The 11,474-nt window shown below is 36.6% G+C and overlaps 1 long non-coding RNA gene and 1 pseudogene across 1 annotated transcript; both read right to left on the bottom strand.

The window, feature by feature from the left end:
• Nucleotides 1-5,645: 5,645 nt before the first annotated feature.
• LOC113291088 lies at nt 5,646-7,732 on the bottom strand (annotated as a pseudogene).
• LOC113288419 lies at nt 7,730-9,665 on the bottom strand. Its single transcript, XR_003330616.1, has 6 exons — nt 9,430-9,665; nt 9,156-9,251; nt 8,992-9,052; nt 8,298-8,845; nt 8,041-8,206; nt 7,730-7,904 (listed from the first exon to the last, which is right to left on the bottom strand). It is a non-coding gene; the product is annotated as an uncharacterized LOC113288419 (long non-coding RNA).
• Nucleotides 9,666-11,474: the final 1,809 nt, after the last annotated feature.

Raw genomic sequence — 11,474 nt, 5'->3', positions numbered from 1 at the left:
TTTTTGCTTGTCCATCAATAAGCTGGTTTATCTGCAGTTGAAGGTTAGCAAGTTCGTTCTTAACTTCATTCTGAACGAGAATTAAATCCTTGACAGATTCTCCAATCCAAGAGTTATATTCTTTTCTTTCAATCATCTTTTTCAGAACAAAATCTTAAGCTAAATCACATATTTTGAGGTCTTCCTCCATTGTAGGTTTTACTTCTTCTTTAGGATCAGTTTCCATAGAAATCCTTTCTGAAGATTAAAAACACATACATGATATATACATATATATATATGTTAAATAGTATACCCTAGATAGAAACCCTAGAGTTCCTTGAGGAGATATGGACGTTCGTGGACCAAACCGTACATTGGAACAAAAAGGATGGACCAAAGAGGGGAAACTGCATACGGTGTCACTTCCAATGCTCAACGAACAGATTAGAAAGGTCACTATGAAGAAATACTAAGAACTTACATTGTAAGATATCAAACATACAAACAGATGAAAATCAAATAAATACTTGAGAATCTCTCAAACATCATCCTTGTATCTCTCAAGTTAGATACGAGAATGAAACTTTCTACTAATCGGTAGCATAGGGAGACGTAATCTCACCATAAGCATTGAGAGAATAGTTGTAATTTCCACCTGGATATTTGATATTAGTATTTCTTGTCTTCCCTTGGCTGTTTCTAATTTTGGAGAAATTTGTCACAGCCCTTCTCGAAAGCTCAAGAAGAGGAACTTTCTGATTACTGAGTCTAGGACCTCTAGAGATTGGTTCTAGAGGATTTTCCGAAATGGGTCTCCAAACTGTAGACTTAGATTTACCAGAGTTGTTCTTATAAGCACAGGAAATGCTTTCATTAGAAGCACAAGATTTAATACCACTAGAATGCACATGTGTCTTGTGATGATTTCTAGGAAAGAGATCATTTTTATAAGTTTTCCGGTTTCCTGTGGGCATGAGGTTCATTGCAGTAGTCGACTTGACTATTTACTCCATTGACAGTGGAAAGAAGCAAATTATGAAGTTTAGCAATTTTTTTCCTCCTGGCAAAACAACGGATAACATAGTGATTCTTTTTCCCACAAAATGTACAGGTTCGTGGAGGAGAAGCAATAACTGGCACCTGTTTTAACTTCATAGCCATGTGAGAAGATTGTAAGTTATGTAAACTTTTCTTGACACAATCTTCTCTTGGAGGACATTTCTTCATGTAATGTAAGTCAAGATGATCAGTTTGTACAGAAGAATTTTTCCTTAAGACAGAGTTTTCCTTTTCCAAGGATCTGCATTGTTCATGGGCTAAAGTAAGAGATGCTTCTAGTTTCTCTTTTTCAACACGAAGTCTGTTAAAATCAGATGAATGCGTCTCGATCAAATGTTTTTCTCTAATTGAGTCTTCCTCGACAATATTATCAAGATCACTAATCTTTTCATGCTGTAGAGTAGTTTCTTGAAGAAGTTTTTCAATATTCTTAGAGAAGGACTCAATGATGTTATAGAGTTCATGCTCTCGATCAATTGACTTTTCAAATTCATCGATAAGATGATCATGATTCTGAAAATCAATAATCTCAGTAGAAGTTTTTGAGATTTTGGTGAGCTCCATTTCACCTTTTGCCATTGTGTATGAAAAAACGGGGGTCTAACAACACCAGCCAATATTTCGCTTAGCAATCTGTATGGACAAACTCGAATATACTTTTAAGAGAATCAACAAGACTCAATCAATTAAAATTATATCGACGAGTTTATATCTCTCTTCTTGATTTGATTTACTCAAGCAAGAACTGCGAGTTCTAATCAAATACAAGGAATAACTTGGATGGTACCAAAGACCAATATCCAAGGATCAATCAATAACCGAAGGTCGTATTTCCAATTGATTGATTCAAACGCACAACCTGTATTATTTCAATTATATAAACAAATATAATGCGGAAATAGAAATAACACAGACACCAGAAATTTTGTTAACGAGGAAACCGCAAATGCAGAAAAACCTCGGAACCTAGTCCAGATTGAACACACATTGTATTAAGCCGCTACAGACACTAGCCTACTCCAATCTAACTTCGGACTAGGCTGTAGTTGAACCCCAATCAGTCTCCCACTGACCCAAGGTACAGTTGTACTCTCTACGCCTCTGATCCTAGCAGGATACTACACACTTGATTCCCTTAGTTGATCTCACCAACAACTAAGAGTTGCTACGACCCAAAGTCGAAGACTTGACAATAAACAAATATGTCTCACACAGACAAGTCTATCAAAGGATCAATCTGTCTCCCAAAGATAAACCCTAAAAGGTTTTGTTCCGTCTTTTGATAATAATCAAGGTAAACAGGAACCAATTGATAATCCGGTATAATATTCCCGAAGAACAGCCTAGAGTTATCAATCACCTCACAACAATCTTAATCGTATGGTAGAACAAGATGTTGCGGAATCACAAACAATGAGACGAAGATGTTTGTGATTACTTTTTATATCTTTCCTATCGAAGATATCAATATCAATCCAATCAATCTGATTGTACTCGTACGATAGAAAATGCATGATCTGATCACACAACAACGATAAAAGTAGTATCGGTCTGGCTTCACAATCCCAATGGAGTCTTTAAGTCGTTAACCTGGTTTTAGAAGAAGAAAACCAAAGGTTAAAGGAGAAACGACTCTAGAACGCAAACTAGTATCACACGTAAGGTGTCGGGATTCGTTTTGCAAAATGCTAGATGTTCTCTTATATAGTATTTCAAATCAGGGTTTGCAATTAAGTTACCTTGATAACAAAGAAATCAATATATACCATTAGATGAAATCCTGATTTAGATTCAAGCTAATATTTCTCAACCGCTAGATCGAAAACTTAGCTTGTTACACACACTTTACAATGCACGCTTCTAGGTTTGTTAACCGTACCCAAACGTATGCACTTGTTGGTTCAACAATAGTTAACCAAATGGTTAGCCATATGAGCATTTCATATCAACCATGTTCTTCTTTACCATAACTAGTTCAAATGACTTCAAATGTACTAGTTAGAGAGTTGTTCAATTGCAAGGAAATCTCATGTACTACACAAGACATAATTGAAGCAAAGATGATTTGATTCACTTGAATCGGTTCATGAAATTTTATATCCACGGTTTGAAAACTGCATTCCTCAGTCTTTTTTAAGTTTAAGTTCAGAAATCATCTTCAGATATATAACCTTCTCAAGTTCGCAGACTAGGTTCGCGGACTTAAGTTACCGGGCAGAGTTTATAAACTCCAGCAGAAATTCTCGGGTATGAGAACTTCGCCGGTTCGCGGACTGGGTGCGCGGACTGAGTTCGCGGATTTAGTTTCACGCAAGTAGTTTGTCAACTCCAGCAGAAATTCTCGGGTTTGAGAACTTTGGAAGTTCATGGACTGAGTTTGCGGACTTGGCTCACGCTCCGATCCTCTTGATTAACAAAGTTCGCAAACTTTGGTTCAAGGAATATGACTTATACATAAATGTGTTTCCAAGACAATGATTATGTCCACCATTTGTTATGTAATCTAAACTCTCATTTCAATCATTGAAACATTCTTAGAGGACGTTATATAGTTGTTACACAATTTCTCGTCAAAGCAATTTTCAAGATGATTGAAACATATCATGACTTTCGTCACATGGTAAAGATAAACTTGGTTAAATAGGAAATCTTACCAACTCATATTTCGATATATATATAGGCGAGGTATACTCGGCTCGAAATGCCAAATGTGTATAATCAAAGTCTATATATATATTGCATACGACTTCTTGTCTCAAGGATTAGGAGATAGAGTAGATAGAATTTTGAGTGATAGATAAGTTCAAGTCTTCACATACCTTTTCGTCGAGATGTTCCACCGGTTCCTTGAGTAGTTCTTCTACTTGTATGATGAATCGCCATGAAGTCCTTGAGCTCAACTACACTTTCTATCCTAGTCCGATACTTAGCTATAATAGACTAGAAATCAAGACTTATAGTTTTGATCACTAACATTGACAAACATGCTTGAGATAGCAACGCATGCGAGTTCGACCGAGCAATGCTCTAACAGTGTCCAATGTCTCATTGGAGGAAGAGTGGTCAACACATGATGAAACAACTTTCCTACCTCGGGATTCAGAAGAATCAACTAAGGAGTAATCCTTTGAGGTATTCCCGAGACAATTTGCATAGTTGAAAGCTTTAGGAGGCATCTTGGTATGCGTAAGAGATTCTGTCCTCAGACTCAGATTGCTACAAACACATATTTGTAAGGTCTTAAACGTATTTGCCTGCTCTGATACCAATTGAAAAAGCGGGGGTCTAACAACACCACCCAATATTTCACTTAACAATCTGTATGGACTAACTCCAATATACTTTTAAGAGAATCAACAAGACTCAATCTATTAAAAATATTTAACGAGTTAGATTATCTCAATCTCTCAATTTGATCGATACTCAAGCAAATAGAAATCTGCGAGTCGTTATCAAATACTTAGAGAGATAACTTGGATGGTACCAAAGACCAATATCCAAGTGTCAATCAATTTAAATCAACAACCAAGAGGTCGGATATTCTAATTGATTGAATCTAACGCACAACCTGTATTATTTCAATTATAAAAATAACACAGATACCAGAATTTTGTTAACGAGGAAACCTCAAATGCAGAAAAACCCCGGGACCTAGTCCAGATTGAACACACATTATATTAAGACGCTACAGATACTAGCCTACTCCAAGCTAACTTCGAACTGGACTGTAGTTGAACCCCAATCAATCTCACACTGATCCAAGGTACAGTTGCGCTCCCTACGTCTCTGATCCCAGCAGGATACTACGCACTCGATTCCCTTAGCTGATCTCACCCACAACTAAGAGTTGTTACGACCCAAAGTCGAAGACTTGATATAAACAAATCTTTCTCACACAGACAAGTCTATAGAAAGGATAAATCTGTCTCCCACAGATAAACCCAACAGGTTTTTGTTCCGTCTTTTGATAAATCAAGGTGAACATGAACCAATTGATAATCCGGTCTTATATTCCCGAAGAACAGCCTAGAATTATCAATCACCTCACAACAATCTTAATCGTATGGTAGCAAAACAAGATGTTGCGGAATCACAAACCATGAGACGAAGATGTTTGTGATTAGTTTTATATCTTGCCTATCGGAGATATCAATCTCAAGCCAATCTATGCGATTGAAAAAATATGCATTGTGATTGTTGATTGAAATGCGAGTGCATGCCGTGTATGTTCAGGCAAAGTGGCGCATTTATTAGCCTTTTAAGGCTCAGTTGAAATTTTCTTACATATAAAAGTAGATGTAAATATAATCAGGCATGTAAAGTCGGAAGGATGGTTGGCCTCCCAGTCTTGGACGGAGAGGCTCAGGTTTGACTCCCTCAGCCTTATATCTTTTTTCTTCAACACATTTTGGAGTATTTGGAGTATTTGTCTCAATGGCTGCACCAATTTTGATGCGAGTGAAGTAATAGCGGCAGGTAGAGTGAAGTACTCGTAGAACCCACAATTCTGTATTGGGTATTCCTTGTCACTTTCATATTTTTGAAGATTCTGCTAATTTTGGATTAGTTAGCAACCCACATTTTAGACTACAAATCTCTCTCCATTCTAAACAACAACAACCGAAGTGAGTGATCTCTACTATGTTTGTTTACATCTACTACAAATCTCTCTGAGTTCATTGTCTGTCTCTTAGCTTGATTATAATTTTGAATGCCAATGCCAATGGCAATGGCGATCTCAAATTTCTTATTTCTTCTCATTCTACTGGTGACTCGGGTAATATACATTACCCAGTCCATTTCAAGAGTTGATTTACTGATCAACTATAACATTCTCTGTCTCTTGTTTGTTTATTAGGCCAACGGATTTGATATTTCACCGACATCAGCACCAGCAGCATCTCCATTGCCAGGATGTGACGATTGCAGTACAATAGACTTCCCACCACCGACTCCATCTTCACCTTTGAAGAATATCGTTGTGATGGTTTTGGTCCCAGTAGCTGTCTTTGCATACCTTGCCATCATCATATATTTTGTTCATTTCTGGAGACAGCATGCCTTGATTCTCCAGCAGCAGTAAGACCTAGTGAAGATGCATAGTGGTAGTGAAGTAAAGACTACACACATTGTGTTACCTACTTACATTACATGGCAGAATAAAGTTTTAGGTTCTATTACCAATGTGCAATAGAATATCCACATCTACAGCTTGAAGTTGCAAAAAATTCTTATCATACCAGCTGCATTATGCATGACGGGGTATTCTAGAATCTTAGGCACAGATTTCATTTCTGATAATACATTACTAGAATTTTCTATCAGGTATATGCTCTCTATCAACGTGTACCAATTTAAAGGCCAGGCTTTGGGAGTTGAAACAAATTATCCACAACCCAAACCGAACCAATAAGCAAGTACTAACTTAATCATAAACAAGGCATCTCAAATCTGTCTACATCGAGACTTTGTAGCAGCAATAAAACAGATTAAGAGGAAAGAAAATTGCCTTGCTTCTTCAGCTTTTGAATTCTGATGGAGCGCAGTTATTCTCCACGATTAAAACCATCTCAAGCTGAAAATTTAGGAGAACCTTGTCAGTAATGGATACTTAGCACCAAAGTAACAGTACCAATCATGACGAGAAAAGCTCAAAATAGAATTAGGCAGATGCAGTGACCAATGACCATTCTAACACGGCAACAGCATATGGAATGTTTTATTTGCACAAAGTAATTTACATATAGAAACAATCCAGTGTCTTTCTCTCGTCGTTGGCTTTAACTTTTGCTATTTCCTTCATCTTCTCAACCTGCACATATTACCTATGTCACATGCTCCAGTTATCACTGACATACTCATTGTTGACATGCTTTAGAAAGAAGAGTTATAATTTTTAAGAGTGTGGCGCTTACTCAAACCTGTTAAAGCCCAAACTACCATAACTATGTTGTACTATATGTCATTTAATGTTATTCTGCATATTTTACATCACATTCTTGGTAAATTGCCTGACTGGCAAAAAGATAGGTCTTGAACATATTAAAACTTGACAGAATTCCACTACCTTGCGTCTAGCAATATCCTAGCCGATTTCTCTAGGCCTCCACTCATCAGCTTCTTGATCAGCCTGGTCGAACCTTTCACGCTACTAAAATAAAAAAGACAGCAAATTAATCACTTCCCTCAGTGTTCAACAAGCGAGTGAATGCTCAGAAAACTGATCAGGTTGGTATCAAAGACATTATTCACCTTAGTTAGCTTTTCAGCAACTCGTTTCCTCTTTTTCTTCCTCCAACGTTTATTTTCTATTACATTTTTGTATCTTGTTCGCTAATCGAACTGCCACGAACTTCTCCTCCCACTGACTTGTTTGACTACTAAAAGTCCCCAAAGGTTCAATTTAACTTTTCAAATTTAAGAGCAAAGAGTTTGCAGCTTCAACAGACAATAATTCCTGCACCTCCGAATTTGCTGATTTCTCTTTGATTACTTGAGAAATCTTAATAACGGATGGATCAAGGTTTGCATTATCGACCTCCCCAGCAGACTCACTACTTCCTTTACACAAAAGATTAGAATAGCCTCCAATTCTTTTTGCCTGTTGGATATTGCAAATAAATTCATTAGCAGGATAAGAAAAGGCATCGCGGAACATATTGTTACAAAGCATAACCAAATATACATACATTGCTTTGGCTAAATGAGCAGTTTCCTGTAATTTCTTCAAATGAATGTGTACATTCTCCGCCTTCCAAAACGAACTATCTAGCAACGGATCTGGTGGTAGTGGTACGACCGCGAACCAAGGTGCCCTAGGTGGTGGAAATCGCATTGAATTCATCTGCATAGGCTGCACTTCACTAACAGTGTAAAACAACCTGTATCATTAACATTTTGCAGTGGCGGAACCAGGATTGAAAACTAGGAGGGGCTTGGAAAAAATTTATGCGCACTCGTAAAAAAAAAATTGTGATGCAAAAAATAGAAAAAAGTTACCTACTAAACGAACATACGGAGTTCTAATAGCAAAATCGTATATCATGTCTCGTTTTGACACTTTTCAAGGGCTGACTAGTGTTTCTAGCATATATGTGCAGCAGCTCCTGATAACAATAAAATGAGATTAATCCCAAAGTACTGGCGAAAGAACCATGCTCGGCTCCTGAAAACAATAGAATTAGATTAATCCCAAAATAATAGCGAAAGAACCATAATCAGTACAATGGCTACCCCAAAACAAGATACAAGTATACCTGAAATGGCCTTGCCGTCATTGTAATGTAATGCTAATAACAAGAAATTATGTAAAAAAGGGCCTTCAGTTTCATTTTCATATATAACAAATAAAATGTACAAAATGTTTGCAGTTTGTGAAATACACATTTAACCAGTTAAATCAACAAAAATTATTATCACAATACTCGTCATCAGTTTGTGCAAATGCCCCCAACCCATGAGTTGAGAACCTTGTCACAAATAGGATACTAGTAACATTTTGTGATAACACTGTCACAAACAGGACGCCGATAGCATTTGCGCGCTTTATTCGGTTCAGCAGAATGACTTTTCCAGTTCATGAAAGTAACTGTTTACTGAGAGGCCTTCTCATGAATTTCACCCCAAGGTGAGCAACAACAGATAGCGACCGAATGGGAGCTCTGGCACCTTGACTTAATGGACGTGACATCTATCCCATCAGTAGTATTATATTCTCATAAGCTGTAACTTGTGTTGGCAGAAACCCTTCCCTAGACATTTTCACCATAAATGAAAGGTGGAGATATTTCCAAGTAGAAGTTGGCTGCCAAGAAAAGATCCATACTCTAACTTGGTATACAAAAGTTGGCTAACTACGTGTACCCCAAGAAAGAAACTAAATTATGCCTTTAAGAATGAAAAACCACATACATGCTAAACTTTAAAACGCTCATTATAGATTTCATGTACCTATTTATGAAGAGTTACTGCCTAAAGGAGCAAGAATGCATTCCATACATGGTTGAAAGACCTATCAAGAAAGGAGATCATTGATAAAATTGACATTACAGTGCAAGAAAAGATTAAAATATATAGGCACAATTAGAGAGATCAGAGAGATCATGAAGGCTCACAGAGATCTTGAAGTCAACTAAAACAAAATCACCACACCACTTCCATTCAGTTACCAATGGTCAATTCCCATCAAGGAATCAACTAACTTGCCTAACCTGATAACCAAAGATTCATAGTTAACATCAAAGATTAAACCTAAAACAGTAACATTTTCAATTTTACAAACCCTAAAACTAAATTATAATATAACCTAATTGAAGAAAAATCCATGCCCTTCTCAATGAAATTAAGCGAGTAGTTGTACATAAATGAATTTGGGCGATCATTTACTACCTCAAGAAAAAAATTTCCCTTGAATCACCTCTGACTTAAGCCAGGGGAAGTCTGTGCATCCCCTAACTTATTTATAAGTCAATTTGCACACATCGATTTATACTTGCAATATCGAGTTCTAAGAAATGGTTCTCTTACGCATATCCTCAACAATATAAAAACCAATCGTAATACCCCTCCTTTTTTTTTGCTTCCCACAAACTCGATAAGGTCCGAAAAATACTTAGTGCCTGCAAATCAAGAAGTACCTGATTGTATTCAGTAAAGGAGAGGTGTTCCAGTCACTGACACCACTAATCAGAGGGCGTTGCAGGCTTGCAGTTGGGTCCGAGTCTGATTTTTGTTTGTGTCTTGAGATTAGATTTATTTACATGTTTGGATCCGACTCGATTCGAGTTAAATGTTTCATTTTATTTATTTATTTTGCCTGTGTCTGACTCGGCTTATACAGTAGAGTAGACCCAGAAACGCATGACATTTGATTGAATAAAAGAGAGTCTAACACTTGGGGAGGCAACTGGACGGGAGTCTCCTTTACGAATTTGAGCAGTGCTGTCTCGACCGTGGTGGAGAATCTTTTCAGCTCAAGCGGTTTTTTCACTGTTAGATCACGCTAAAATCCAGATCTAATAGTTTTGAGTAGGGCTGCATAAAACCGAACCAAAACCATTAACCAAACCGAAATCGTTGCCTTTTTAACCGAAACGAACCGAACCGAGTTCCAATGGTTTATGTCTGGTTGTCAGTTTTAGAAAACCGACACACTCGGTTTCAGTAACGGTTCCAATACAAAACCGAACCGAAAAATGATGGTTAACCGATTATTACCAACCCTTGGATATTATTAATCATGTCTATTGAATCACAGGTCATATATATAAATTCACAAAACCCTAACAGTATTTACTTTTTCTATACGTATCTTCTCTTCCGCCTCTTCTCTGCGGACACCAACTTCTTACTTTTTATTGTTCGGAGATTCAATTTGATTGATTCAAGAGATTCACCTAAAACTAAAACCCATTTAAGAGAAAATTTTGTTGTTTCATGATCTTGTTCAGCAAAAGCGTCAACTACTACAACTTCCGATCTTGTTATCAACGATGCAAGGAACTCTTCTTCTTCTGCTACTGCTTCTAATTCAACATTTAGTTTAGAAGATAGGCTACGTTTAGGTAGCGATCCTTACAAAGAGAATAAAGAATTTTATTATTAGATGTTATGAATTTGGGACTAATAAAAATTCTATTGTTGGATCCATGGCTAATATTTTACTGGTACTGGTAATCTTATTTTCTTTCGAAGCTTTGATCTTTAATGCATAATTTTGAAATCTATGTCTTAATTGATTTTGGGCCACTCTCGTGCCAAAGTTGCTGATGGGTACTTTGTAAAAATGGAAAAAATTGTTCTGATAAATTGAGTTTTAATTTATTTGATTTTTCTTTTGTTAGATTGATCTACAATTATAGTGATTTTGAGTTGTGGGTTTTGTTTAGATTTTTCAATTGAAGCCATGGAGAACGCAACAGTACCTAGGGCTAGGGTTATTTTCAATTCCGTTCTATTTAGTTATTATATGTTTGATTTGATTTTGTTAATTAATAATTGAATTTCTTGAGAGTTAAAGAATTCAATTTGTTGTTAAATGAGAATGAACAATTATTCTGATCTTGCATGTTTAATTTGAATTTTTTAGTTTTAAATTTTAGTATGGCTTGCCAATCCAGGATTGGAGCTTAATTTGATTTTGCTTCTGTTGTTTCAATAGCTATATTGTTCTGTTCATTCTATTTTGTATCCTTTCCTGGTAGCTGAGATATGGATGCCCATAATTCCTGTGACTAAGCCGGTTAATCAAAAACCGAATGGTTTTATACCAAACCGAGTAGAAACCGAACCGAGTGAAACCGAATAAGCTTAATGGTTTCATTGGTTTTTAATATTGAAAACCGAGTATTATGGTTTCGATTTTGATTTTGCCAAAAACCGATAAAAACCGAATCATGTGCAGCCCTAGTTTTGAGTCCTTTAGAGAAAATGTT

Source organism: Papaver somniferum, chromosome 6 (assembly GCF_003573695.1).
Source record: "Papaver somniferum cultivar HN1 chromosome 6, ASM357369v1, whole genome shotgun sequence".
NCBI classification, from domain to species: Eukaryota; Viridiplantae; Streptophyta; class Magnoliopsida; order Ranunculales; family Papaveraceae; genus Papaver; species Papaver somniferum.
Note: the sequence above shows the minus strand (reverse complement) of the source record. Positions and strands in the feature narration are given on the sequence as shown.